The sequence below is a fragment of the Bufo gargarizans genome, chromosome 8, assembly GCF_014858855.1.
Source record: "Bufo gargarizans isolate SCDJY-AF-19 chromosome 8, ASM1485885v1, whole genome shotgun sequence".
NCBI classification, from domain to species: Eukaryota; Metazoa; Chordata; class Amphibia; order Anura; family Bufonidae; genus Bufo; species Bufo gargarizans.
In genome coordinates this window covers 20,017,258-20,029,710 of record NC_058087.1, presented here as the reverse complement: position 1 = coordinate 20,029,710, position 12,453 = coordinate 20,017,258, and positions in this window count along the sequence as shown.

Genomic DNA, 12,453 nt, shown 5'->3' with positions numbered 1-12,453 from the left:
AAGTGGGGGTGACATACAAGGTAGTTGATCGTTATATGAAGTAGTCCAGCCACCTTTGTACTGAAAGGAGAGGTGCAGGCCTATCTGGGTGTGCTAGTGCTTTGGGTGTAAGAAAGTCAGAAGATCAAGTTCAGTTTGGGGGGAAGGGGGGTGTTACTCGGGGAACAGTCAATTTAGGAAGCATGATAAGCCTGGCTGAAAAAATGTGTTTTTAAGGCACATTTGAAGGGGAGAAGTTGGGAATTAACTTGATATTCCCAGGCAGAGCATTCCAGATAGTAGGTGCAGCTTGAGAAAAGTCTTGAAGACGGGAGGTACAAATTACGTAGGATGTTAATCTTAGATCACTGACAGAACGGAGAGCAGGAGCAGGGTGGTAGACGGAAACGAGGGAGGAGATGTATGGAGGTGCAGCACTGTGAGAGGTGTGAACTGTATTCTGCGGCGGATGGGCAACCAGTGAACTGACTGACACAGGCTACAAGCATCAGTATAGCGGGTGGATGGGTGAGCCTGGCTGCAGCATTTAGGACTGAAGGGGGGAGAGTTTAGTGATGAGTTTCAGTAGAATATAGATGTATAATAAAAGATTAGCAAGTAGATACGTACATTGGAATCCTTCAAAAGAAACCTGAAAACCCACCTCTTCAGACAAGCCTACAACCAATGACCCTGCTGCCTGTATACCGCCATGACCAACTTAACCCGCACCTACTGTGTCCTTCTCCCATACCATGTAGATTGTAAGCCCTCACGGGCAGGGCCCTCTCTCCTTCTGTACCAGTTTGTTTATGATTAGTGCAATTGTCTGTATTATGTATGTGCACCCCTTATCATATGTACAGCGCTATGGAATGAATGGCGCTTTAATAATAAATAATAATAATAATAATAATAATAATAATATGGGATGGATAGATAGTTTATATAGAATATGACTAGATATGAGGACCTGTTAATTTATCATACAGTTACCTGGCACTTCCATGCCGGTTACTCCCAGAGGTATAGCTGAATGTCCTGGGTCTCATTACAAAAGTGATACTTGAGCCTAACAACAACTGGCACAATCAGTCAGTTACATTCTTATGCAAGGCACCTACAGTACTTTCCCAGCTGGCATTTTGATGCTGTATCACCTTACATACATATACACGGGCAATATAGACCAACTTCTTAAAATGCCATTATGTTGCCACAAATCTCTCCCTGCATGTGCCCTATTTGGTAAATACATCCCAACTTTCATGCTGCCCATAATTGCAGCACCTTTTTACTGTTTTAGGTAGAGATGTGACTTGTTTTGCTACTTTTAACACTGCATTTGTAATCTGCCTAAGTCTTGGGCAAGCAGTAAGATGCATTCACTTTTACAAACTGGTGCACATGGTATAAATGGCAATCAATTCCAGTGCGAAAGTTTAATGAATGTGTACTATTTTTGAGTAAAATGCACAAAAAAATAATGCATTGTGGGCCATAGTGTAGTAGTAATGGGGCTTATGTTGTTGTATGCCTAATGTGTCCTGTGTCTCTAACCCATTGACTCATACCTGCAATCTTGTGCAAGGAATGTGATATTTAATGGTTAGGTTATTTCAACACATGGTTATAATACCTGTTTTTAAGACAGCTGGGGCAGAAGCACTGCATCCTGCTCTATATCATGGGCCTGAGTTTTCAGAAAAAGTTTGCATAATGGCTGTGTTTCTTTGTACAATCAACTGTAAAGGAATTGGCGTTTTTTTAGGCTTCCCTAATGTCTCTTTTAGCCACAGTGCTGGAGTCACGAACACAAGGGCCCAGCCGCCAATAAACCCTAAGCATACACATTGCCATTATGGGCACCTCAACTTCCATCTGGCTGGTGTTCCCTGCAATAGAGAGTGCCCCGGAGGATTTAGTGGTCTTCACATCCACTGCACGCCAGCCCCAGGGGACAACTTAACTGTGAGTACTACTACCCTCCGCACCTCATCACTAGTACACTCACTCAACCACTACACCCCTGTGGCTCGGTCGTCACATTAGGTACCCATCTGCAGATGCCACCTTGATGTTGGTAGATGGGCCCGACATACGTTTGATCAAAAATGTGTGCAAAGAGCTTCCATTTCTCATGTATAGTAGGTATAGTACCACTTTAATCTAGAAAAATCCCTAATCCTTAGTTCTATTATTTGAATGCATATCAGTGTGCCTCCATACGTATTTTGCATGCTGTCTTTAGGTTAGCTGTATGGAGATGTGCACCTGTGACTTCTGATGTTCTAGTCGAAATTTTCTTGCAATGCTTTTAGCAGTTTAGAGGTAAGGTTTATTAGATGATCGTCATAAAGTGAAAGTAAAAAGTACGATTCACACAGTTAGACGAACAGCCAACCCTTTGTGACAGAATGGCTCAATATTTTTTTTAATAAAGACCAATAAAAAAAAAAGATTTTTAGCCAAAAATGAGTAAAATGCAAGGTGTACATAGCCTTTAAGGGTATTAAAGGGGTTGTCATATCCCCTTCTTCACCCAGGCACCCTCTCTGAGTGGAGCATCGGAGCATCTCATCTCTCCATGTGTGGCTCAGCCAAACGTGTATGTGTTTTTAATGGGGAAAGGGGAGAAGGCCACTGGCAGCAGCTTATCTCCTGAGAGTACAAAAGTATCAAGCAAAAATATTTATTTTGCCTGATCCTTCTCTCCCCGACATCACCTGTTGGAGGAGAGTCGGGAGCTCCCTATGCCCCATAGAGCGTCAGCCAAACCAACTATTCTCAGTGGGTTTGGCCGACAATACACTAATGTGTAGAGAGGCCTAAGACTGCATGTGATGATGGCAGTACCAGCCTCCATCTACTGAGTGCACATCCCAGCACAGACCTCGTCACTCTGGAGTCACTTTTTTTTCCTGGTGGCAAACCATGATTGATAGAAACGTCTAAACGCAAGAATCCCTGTTTTACAATTAAAACTTCAAAGGCCTGGCTTTCTGTAGAGGCCACATAGTTCTGGTGCCCAGGGTGGGGGAGAATTGTTTGTACTGCCGACTGCTTGTTGATTGATTATTTTACTATATGTATTCATTATTTACGTCCGCTTGAAGAAACATGCTAACATTCAATTACTGGTAGGATACAGATTTTGGAAAATTTGAGATATGAATGGGGCTGGATCAGGAAATTTCTGCGACAGGAGTAGAAATTTGGGAATGAGTCTACGCGGCAATAATAGTTTCCATATTTGTTTATACTAAAATAGAAAATGGATCTCGGAATAGGGAAGAGGCCAGAGCCACCGCGAGGGCTAGGTGGAATAAAACAGAAGATAGGAGACAAAGAGATACAGACACAGAACTTAATCTATATAGCTTTTTTGCTCATTGCATGTCTTATGGCTGTTTCTGGACACTTAAAGGGAACCTGTCACTGGGATTTTGTGTATAGAGCTGAGGACATGGGTTACTAGATGGCCGCTAGCACATCCGCAATATCCAGTCCCCATAGCTCTGTGTGCTTTTATTGTGTAAAAAAACCGATTTAATACATATGCAAATTAACCTGAGATGAGTCCTGTCCCTGACTCATCTCACATACAGGACTCATCTCAGGTTAATTTGCATATGTATCAAATCGTTTTTTTGACACAATAAAAGCACACAGAGCTATGGGGACTGGGTATTGCGGATGTGCTAGCGCCCATCTAGCAACCCATGTCCTCAGCTGTATACACAAAATCCCGGTGACAGGTTCCCTTTAAAGTGGTCCTATCCCCGCTCCTGACAGGTCTTTTAATAACTTCTTGCGTTCTCCATCTAATCAATTCTGGAGCATCTATTCTTATGACTCTGTGTTGTGCCATTCCTTTATTAGTCCTGCTAGCAGTTTGCAATGAAGGTCCAGATGGGTGTTACCCGTTTCAGGGTATATCCCTGCACAGTCTGATATTATCCAATCATTGCTACCAATGTCAGTCTGTGCAGGGACACATCCCCAACTGGTAACACCCAGCTGGAGCTTCATTGCAAGCTGCTAGCAAATAGTGTATAACCTTTAGCGGGAATAATAAAGTAATGACACAATATAGAGTCATATAGGGGTTTTGCTGGTTCGTGCCATATCTTGCTGCTTTGTATTTGCGGCCTACATATGAGTGGAGCATACCTGCATTTATTTGCTCCAATATTCCACACTGCAAATACTCCATTGTGCCGGTGACGTGCCAGGCTTCTCATCACTATGCTAAGCCGAGACGTCCGCCTAGCACTGAGTCTGGTGACATCACCGGCATAGATGGGTCTTCTGTAGAGCTGCTGGAGGCTGTTTCAGAGGTGGATACTATGCAAAGTAGCAAAGTGCATGCCTCCCATGTTCCATACACAGATGCAGAGGGCTGGCAGGAGGCAGTACAGTGATCAGAGGACGGGGTTGGGGGCAGCAATGTAAAAAAATAACCAGCGCAGGAGGACTGAAGGATAGAAAAAGAGGCCAGGAAACCATCAGGAGAACCTTAAAGCTACGAGGATAGGTGATTGATAATTTAAATTAGAAAGACTGCGAACCCGGATAACCCCTTTAAGAAGAGATGTTCCAGAATAGTTATTACATGGGGAATGTAAGTAGGGTAGTTACTAAAACAGGCATGTGAGGAGAAGGGATGGGTCCTGAATCCTGAATAGTCCCCTGCAGGGGGTTTGGCGGACCCCCTTCTACAGATACATAGTAGCAAGGTCACCTGACTAAATTAGAACCCCATTTACTGGTGGTGGGGGAGGGGGTAGAGCCACGCAGGGCAATTAAATCAGTAATTGTCCATCCGACAGATATAATGCGAAACTTCAGGGATCAAGGAGGTCATTTAATAATCCTGCGCCGGCCTCTACATAACTAAGGCGCATCCACCGCAAGCCTAAATCTACGCCAGCTTCCTTACTGGCGTAGATTTGGATAATTTTCTATGCCTAAAACTGGCGTATAAAATGATACATGAGATGGGCCGGCTGCCCCACCCAATGTTTCTAGATCTGGCGTACGTGGCGTGGATGGGGAAGAAATCGCAGATTCGGCCACAAATCTCCTTCGCAACCAAATCTGTGACAGATATAGGTAAAAAATTGGCGTATACCTATTCATAAATGACGCCCAAGTGTCCCCATGTGGATCCTGCTGTCAGACTGCATCGTGAACAGGCGGCCTTAAAAACATTCAATCACATTTCACTACAAAACAAAAATTATTAGTTTTTGGTGAAACTTGGTGGTGAAACTTGATTTGTCCTTTGGGGGGTTGGGGGGTACAGAAGAGTAACAGGACCTCATAGTCGGCTCCATCTGCCATTGCTTGCAACCTGGCAAAGGCCATTCTTACGTCAACGCTGGCAATTTATTTATTTAACTTATTTATATAACGCTGTTATATTCTGCAGTGCTTTACAGACATTAGGATCGAGTAGGGATCAACCGATATAGATTTTTTAGAGCCGATACCGATAATCTGTGAACTTTCAGGCCAATAGCCGATAATTTATACCGATATTCAGTGAATTTTCATTTTTGAAAAAAAAAAAAATTATTCCTACACAAATCTGCTGAAAATGAATATGTTTATTGTTAACGTATAGGTTTTTTTTGTAAATCTTTTTAAAAAAAAAAATATTCCTACACAAATCTGCTAAAAAAAATGAATATGTTTATTGTTAACGTATAGTTTTTTTTTGTAAATCTTTCTTTTTCATTTATACTTAATATTTTGGTGTTTTTAAAAAAATTTGTTTTACTAACTTTTAGCCCCCTTAGGGACTAGAACCCTTGTCCTATTCACCCTGATAGATCTCTATCAGGGTGAATAGGAGCTCACACTGTCCCTGCTGCCCTTTGCATAGTGCACACGGAAGCAGGGAGCTGACTATGGCAGCCAGGGCTTCAATAGCGTCCTGGCTGCCATGGTAACCGATCGAAGCCTCAGGATTACACTGCTGGGGCTCCGATCGGAACTGCCACTGCACCACTAATGAAATTACTTGGGTTGGGGGGAAGGGGACCCTGTGGCCACTGCCACCAATGATTAATACTGGGGGGCTTGAGTGGGGAGGCGCACTGCGCCACCAATGAAGATAACTCTCTCATTAATTCATATACAGGAGGCAGGAGCTGGCTGCAGAATCATCACATGGCTGGCTCCAGACCTCTATGAGCGGTAGCTGCGATCCGCGGCAGTTAACCCCCCAGGTGCGGCACCCAAGGGGTTAACTACCGCAGATCGCAGCTACTTGTCACAGTGGTTGGGAGCCGGCCGTGTGATTCTGCAGCCAGCTCCCGCCTCCTGTATACGAATTAATTAGAGAGTTCTCTTCATTGGTGGTGCAGTGGCCACAGCCCCGCCCCTCCTCTTGTCCTCCCTCCTCTCATTGGTGGCAGCAGCAGCAGCAGCACAGGGGGGAGGGAGACACTGCTTCCTTTTCCCCTGTGCTGCTGAGGGAACACGGAGAGCGCTGTCAGCAGCGCGATCCTTGTTCCCGATACGTTATCGGTATATCGGCAAAATAGATGCCGATACCGATAACGTTCAAAATCCTAAATATCGGCCGATAATACCGTTAAAACTGATAATCCGTTGATCCCTAGCATCGAGCTTTCCCCAATGGGGCTCACAATCTGAGGTCCCTATCAGTATGTCTTTGGAGTGTGGGAGGAAACCGGAGAACCCGGAGAAAACCCACGCAAACTTGAGGAGAACATACAAACTCCAGGCAGATGTTGTCCTTGGTCGGATTTGAAACCTGATCCCCAGCGCTGCAAGACACCAGTGCTAACCACTGAGCCACCATGCTGCCCAATTGGAATATATATGGTGAAAAAGATGAGCCCCATAATCTTCCCAAAAAGTGCAATAACATTTAAACTGTCACAATACTTTCACTGTTGCTATAGGAACAGCATATCATATTTCACGCACAATACGCACAGCGTTGTAAATACTTTTTTACCTGCTGGCATTTTTTGGCTAGAGGCGAATTGCAAAATGTAGGTTTTGTATTTTTCCTGAAAGAGATCCAAAGGGGTTAAGATCAGTAGCTTCCAATGCAACTTTTGATGTTTGTAAAATGATTGCCGTTCTGGGGCACTCATCCATTTTTTTTTTCCTACAGAAAGCTTCAGTTTTAATGTCAATTTATTCCTAGGCCTTTCTATTAAAATCAGTAACTATGGAGACAATCTTTTTTGTGCTAATTCGTCAGAAAACTATTCATCCTGAAAGGTGCTAGATGAAAAACACGAGGCATGAGGGGCATTTTTTTATTATTTTTTATTATTGATTTAAAGGGACAGGACAGTCATCGCTACAGATAATATATATTCATGATTGCCTTTTAAGAAGTTTGGGTTCCTGTCTGCATTTTGTGGGTAACACTTTAACTAAGAAAACAAAAGTTTTCATGTAATGTCCATATGTTATGAAGATGCGGCTTCTATCTCTCATTTCCTATTCTTTGGTCACAGAGAATTGTCGCTCTCTGTATTATCAGCAATTTGCTTACAGCGTCATCTCTAATTTACAAATGTCTGGACCAGGTCAACTGAATATATAATGCAGAGGAGCTCTAGATTCTGGAAATGTAGGATGATGGGATCTAAGTACTAAAATACGCAGGTTTAATAGAGGTTTTACAAAATATGGGATGGTTTCGGTCTCAGATGACCATCATAGTTGATGTTACTGTCCATTGGAAGTAATGGAAATTATAGTATCTGCAAACACCTTGGGGTTGTGGGGTCCCAGCTGTCACACACGTTTAGAAAATGCTGTCTTTGGAAACCCTCTTTAGGGTAAGTCCACACTGAATTTGTTTTAGTGCAGAAATCCACTGTGGATCCATGGCAATGTTGCATGTGGTTTTTAGATGTGGATCTGCCTGAAACCCACAACAACAAAAATTTCAACCAAATAGTGTGAGGATTTTGCTTAGGATTTCATTGTGGATTTGCTGCTGATTTAAGTTAACATACAATTTAACCTAAAGAGGACCTTTCACAGGTTTATATGTTAAAAACTGGTATGCTTAAAATACCCCAGCGTTCCGGCGTTGTGTGCCCTGCTGTTTTTTGCGCCCAGTATGTTAATTTAGAGTATCGGTACAGGGAGGAGGAGACGGACAGGTTTCTCAATGGGGGTCTTCTTCTCCCTGGCTGTAGCGCGGTCCAATTGCAGCGGAGAGCGTCACAGCCAGGGGGAAGGGGAGCTGTTTTTTATCCCTGGCTCTGACGCTCTCCGCTGCAATTGGACCGCGCTACAGCCAGGGAGAAGAAGACGCCCATTGAGAAACCTGTCCGTATCCTCCTCCCTGTACCGATACTCTAAATTAACATACTGGGCGCTAATAACTGTGGGGGACACTGCCCTGGAACGGAGAGGTATTTTAGAAAAAAAAATAAAAGCGCTAGCATCTGTAGGGGCCGCACTATCTGGTAAGCATATCAGTGTCTAATATATAAACCTATGAAAGGTCCTTTTTAACATAAATTGACATGTGTATTTAAAAGGGTTGTTCAAGAATGCGGGAGGGGGGCTTGACAAAACCCCCCAACTTGGCCGGACCTGTTTCACGGCACTGGCTTCCCATTCCTTCTACTGGCCCTGGCTTCCTGTTCCTTCTACTCCCGGCCTGCAATGCTCCGTTGGGCTCTCTCGCTGTAAACATCCAGTTTGACATTGCCTGAAGACAATCACTGGCTGCGACAGTGTCATATAAGCCAGTAATTGGCTGCGGAGATGTTAAAACGGATGTTGACATTGAGGAAGCGGGGAGGAGAAGGAGCGGGGAGCTAGCGCTGGGAAACAAGTAAGTAAATCTTCCTTTACCAGGTCTGGCCAAGTGGGGCCCTTTAAGGCTAGGGCCTCAAAGTGACTTTGGTCGCACTCCATGATGATCACAATGTCGTCCTGCAGCACACCACATAATGATTGTGGATGTGATTTTGTTGCAACACATGGTTGCAACGTGACAGTGGCAAAAAATCTAAACCTGCTTGATTGTAAATTGTGAGCAACTAAGACTCACTTGCGACAACTATGCATTTTTTCTACTGTCTAATGTGCGGAAACAACCTTTTCTGATCTGAGGGACACACTGTGAAACTGTGCCACTCCCAGGCGGGTATTCCCACATACCAGTCGTGGCCTGCACTAGGCATACATACAGTAAAATTCTTGCTTGGATTATTCCTTTTATTTTCTTAAAATGGAACTCATACAGGCCAGTAATATCTCCATACCAATGCCAGCTACACAGTGTTCCTCATCGATGCCTTCATGGCTGGTGGCTACACAGAATCGTATTGTGGGTTGCAGATTGTGCACCTCTGGTTTAATGGGTGTTGCAAATCAAAAACTGCCCAGTTGTAGCCAAATCGTGCCGCAAAACAGATGTGTGAAAGGAAATTGCATACAAATTGCAAACATTGTTGGACTGTGTGACTTGTATGTGACTTGACCTCAGACTAGTCTCTAGAATATGCACAAACTTTGCCTGCCCTGACCTTGGCCCGTTACCTGACTACGAACATTGCCTGACCCCTCTGTACTTTGCACTGATGTTTCTGACCCCGTGCGTCAGCTGTCAACTACAGGTAGCTGCCTGGTGGCTCCCCTGCAGCACTGGACCAGATCCCTGTATAGGAGTCAAAGGGTGAAAACCAGGGAACTGCCAGGATAATGCCCTTAGAGATAGCCCAAATCCAAATTGGTTAGTTGTACATATACCAAAGGGAGAGAAACAGAACTGGATCACACATCCACGTGCTATGCTTTGATCTAATTAAACTCGCTTCTCAGCGCAATATTTAGTGTACAGCCCCCTATACTGCATGCTATACAAGAGGCATTGGTGTACATTGTGATCAAAAGACATAAGCCTACTCACCGCGTCAAGGTTCCCTCTTAGAGTGGGACCTACTCTAAACTAGGCACAGCGAGTTGACAACACGGCATTGCCCTAGTAGGCGGCGGTACCCAGGAGTCAAACAGCAACCCTACTATCTGACTATGCCACCCACGGTACTGGGTCCCACCGACCCACCAGCACAGCGCCACAAAAACAAAGGCCACCACGCAGTACTGCACGATCTGAATAGTTGTCTAACACAACATGTCCTATGCTATCAGGAACTCCAACTGAGAGCTGGCAGGTCCATTCACACTTAAATGCAGACTCCTGCTAAATTAAAAATCACCTGTATCGAATGGGAGGAGTGCTGATACCAGAAATGAAGAAGAAAGGCTTAATATACATATACCAAAGGGAGAGAAACAGAACTGGATCGCACATCCACGTGCTATGCTTTGATCTAATTAAACTCGATTCTCAGCGCATTATTTAGTGTACAGCCTCCTATACTGCATGCTATACAAGAGGCATTGGTGTACATTTTGATCAAAAGGCACCGCGCTGTGCCGCGCCTAGTTTAGAGTAGGACCCACTCTAAGAGGCAACCTTGACGTGGTGAGTGGGCTTAAAGGGAACCTGTCACCTCTACTATGCTACCCTCACTGAGCGTTTCTAAATGTTCATTGTGTTACCCTAAACATATAAATTACACTTTTAATTTCATTTGCAGACGAATTCAATAAGTATTATGCATTTTTGTACTTTCCGCCTTTTATGCAAATTAACATAAAAGAGTCATATCTTACTTGTGTGACCAGTGAAGAGTCATATTTTCAAGCTCTGACTCATCTCAGGTTCATTTTCATATGTATCAAATCAGGGTTTTTTACACAATAAAAGCACACAGAGCTATGGGGACTGGGTATTGTGGATGTGCTAGCGGCCATCTAGCAACCCATGTCCTCAGCTCTATACCCAAAATCCTGGTGACAGGTTCCCTTTAGGCCTTTTGATCAAAATGTACACCAGTGCCTCTTGTATATCATGTAGTATACGGGGCTGTACACTAAATATTGCGCTGAGAAGCGAGTTTAATTAGATCAAAGCATAGCATTGTGGATGTGCGATGCAGTTCTGTTTCTCTCCCTTTGGTATATGCAAATTGATTAGTTGGCACACATTGATTAGTTGGTTCCACAACCGCTGCCTGTAACAATTGCAAGTACCACATAACTCTTAATTTGCAATATATGTTTGTTTTTAGCATGATTTATTTTAAAGCAGCAATATTACATAGTAAAAGAGTAGGCTACAATCAAGATAGAGTGCAACTTTTTTTTAATATGCACCCCTTCCTGATTCTGGGGTGGGAGGATGGGATAAAAGCAGGCAACTGTGTAATCAGTGTGTTAATTAGTGATTAGTTATTAGTTCACCGCCAGGTCATGGGATGTAGCCTGCTGAGCATGCAAAAGCACCTATTCTATGCAATGCACCCACTTCTGTCCATGTATACGTGTAACACTTGTTCTGCCATTATGTTCATTAACCAGGAAGCTCAGGATGAGCACAGCTACAGGTTCTATCCAGAGCGAAGTCCTGCACTTAATGGAAGAGATGGGGACAAACAAAACAATGGGGGCCCTTTATTAAGACCAGCGCTTTAGACGGTCTTAGTAACCCCTATATCTGGCGGTGTATCCGCCAAAGTCATGTAGAGGTGCCGGCCTCAGCGTATCCAGCACCAATTCCTTGTTGTCTTACATTTAGACCATTTGCTAGGCCTAAAACAGAGGTAGAAAACGATGAATGAGATGGATCTGTCGGCCTGTCCACTTCCATGTCACTCCCACTTTTTTAGACCTGGCGTGAGCGGGAACAAGTGGCAGATTGCGGTGCCAATAAGCTTAGCACCGCAATCTGCACCAAAAATACACCTAATATAGGCATATTTCTGGATAGTAAATGACCCCAAATGAGTTTAAATGGTAACATTTATTTTTGGAAACATCAGTATGCAAAACTGACTCCATAGCTAGAGATGGCCTTGCGGTTCGCCTGGCTGTTGTTTCGTGGCGAACTTTGCTCGTTCAAGGTTAGCCGAACGGGCGAACATATGGCGATGTCCGCCGGCACCATATTCTTTTACATTGGGAAGAACTTTGACCCATGACACATCCATCAGGTGGTACAGGACAGCCAATTGAGACGTTTCAGCACATGGACATACCCTCTACCCTATAAATAAACCTGATCTGGCCGCCATTTTACATTCAGTGTTTTGCCAGTGATGGGAGAGGTTGCTGTGTGGAGCAGGGACAGGCTGTTAGGGACACCGAATGCTAGCTAATAGGGCCACAAAAGTCCTTTTAAGGACTGGTATAGGTGTGCTATCGATAGGTGTGACATACTTATAATATACTTTCTAACATAGAAAGTATATTATAGTGCATTTGTATTGTGCAGCAGTTGTGTGCGGTTCTGCTGCGATACTGCAGCTATACAAAAGGATAAGCGTTATTGGAACAAATAATTTCTCCTGGTGTGATATACCATTTGCCCCCCCAAAAAAGTGATTAAGG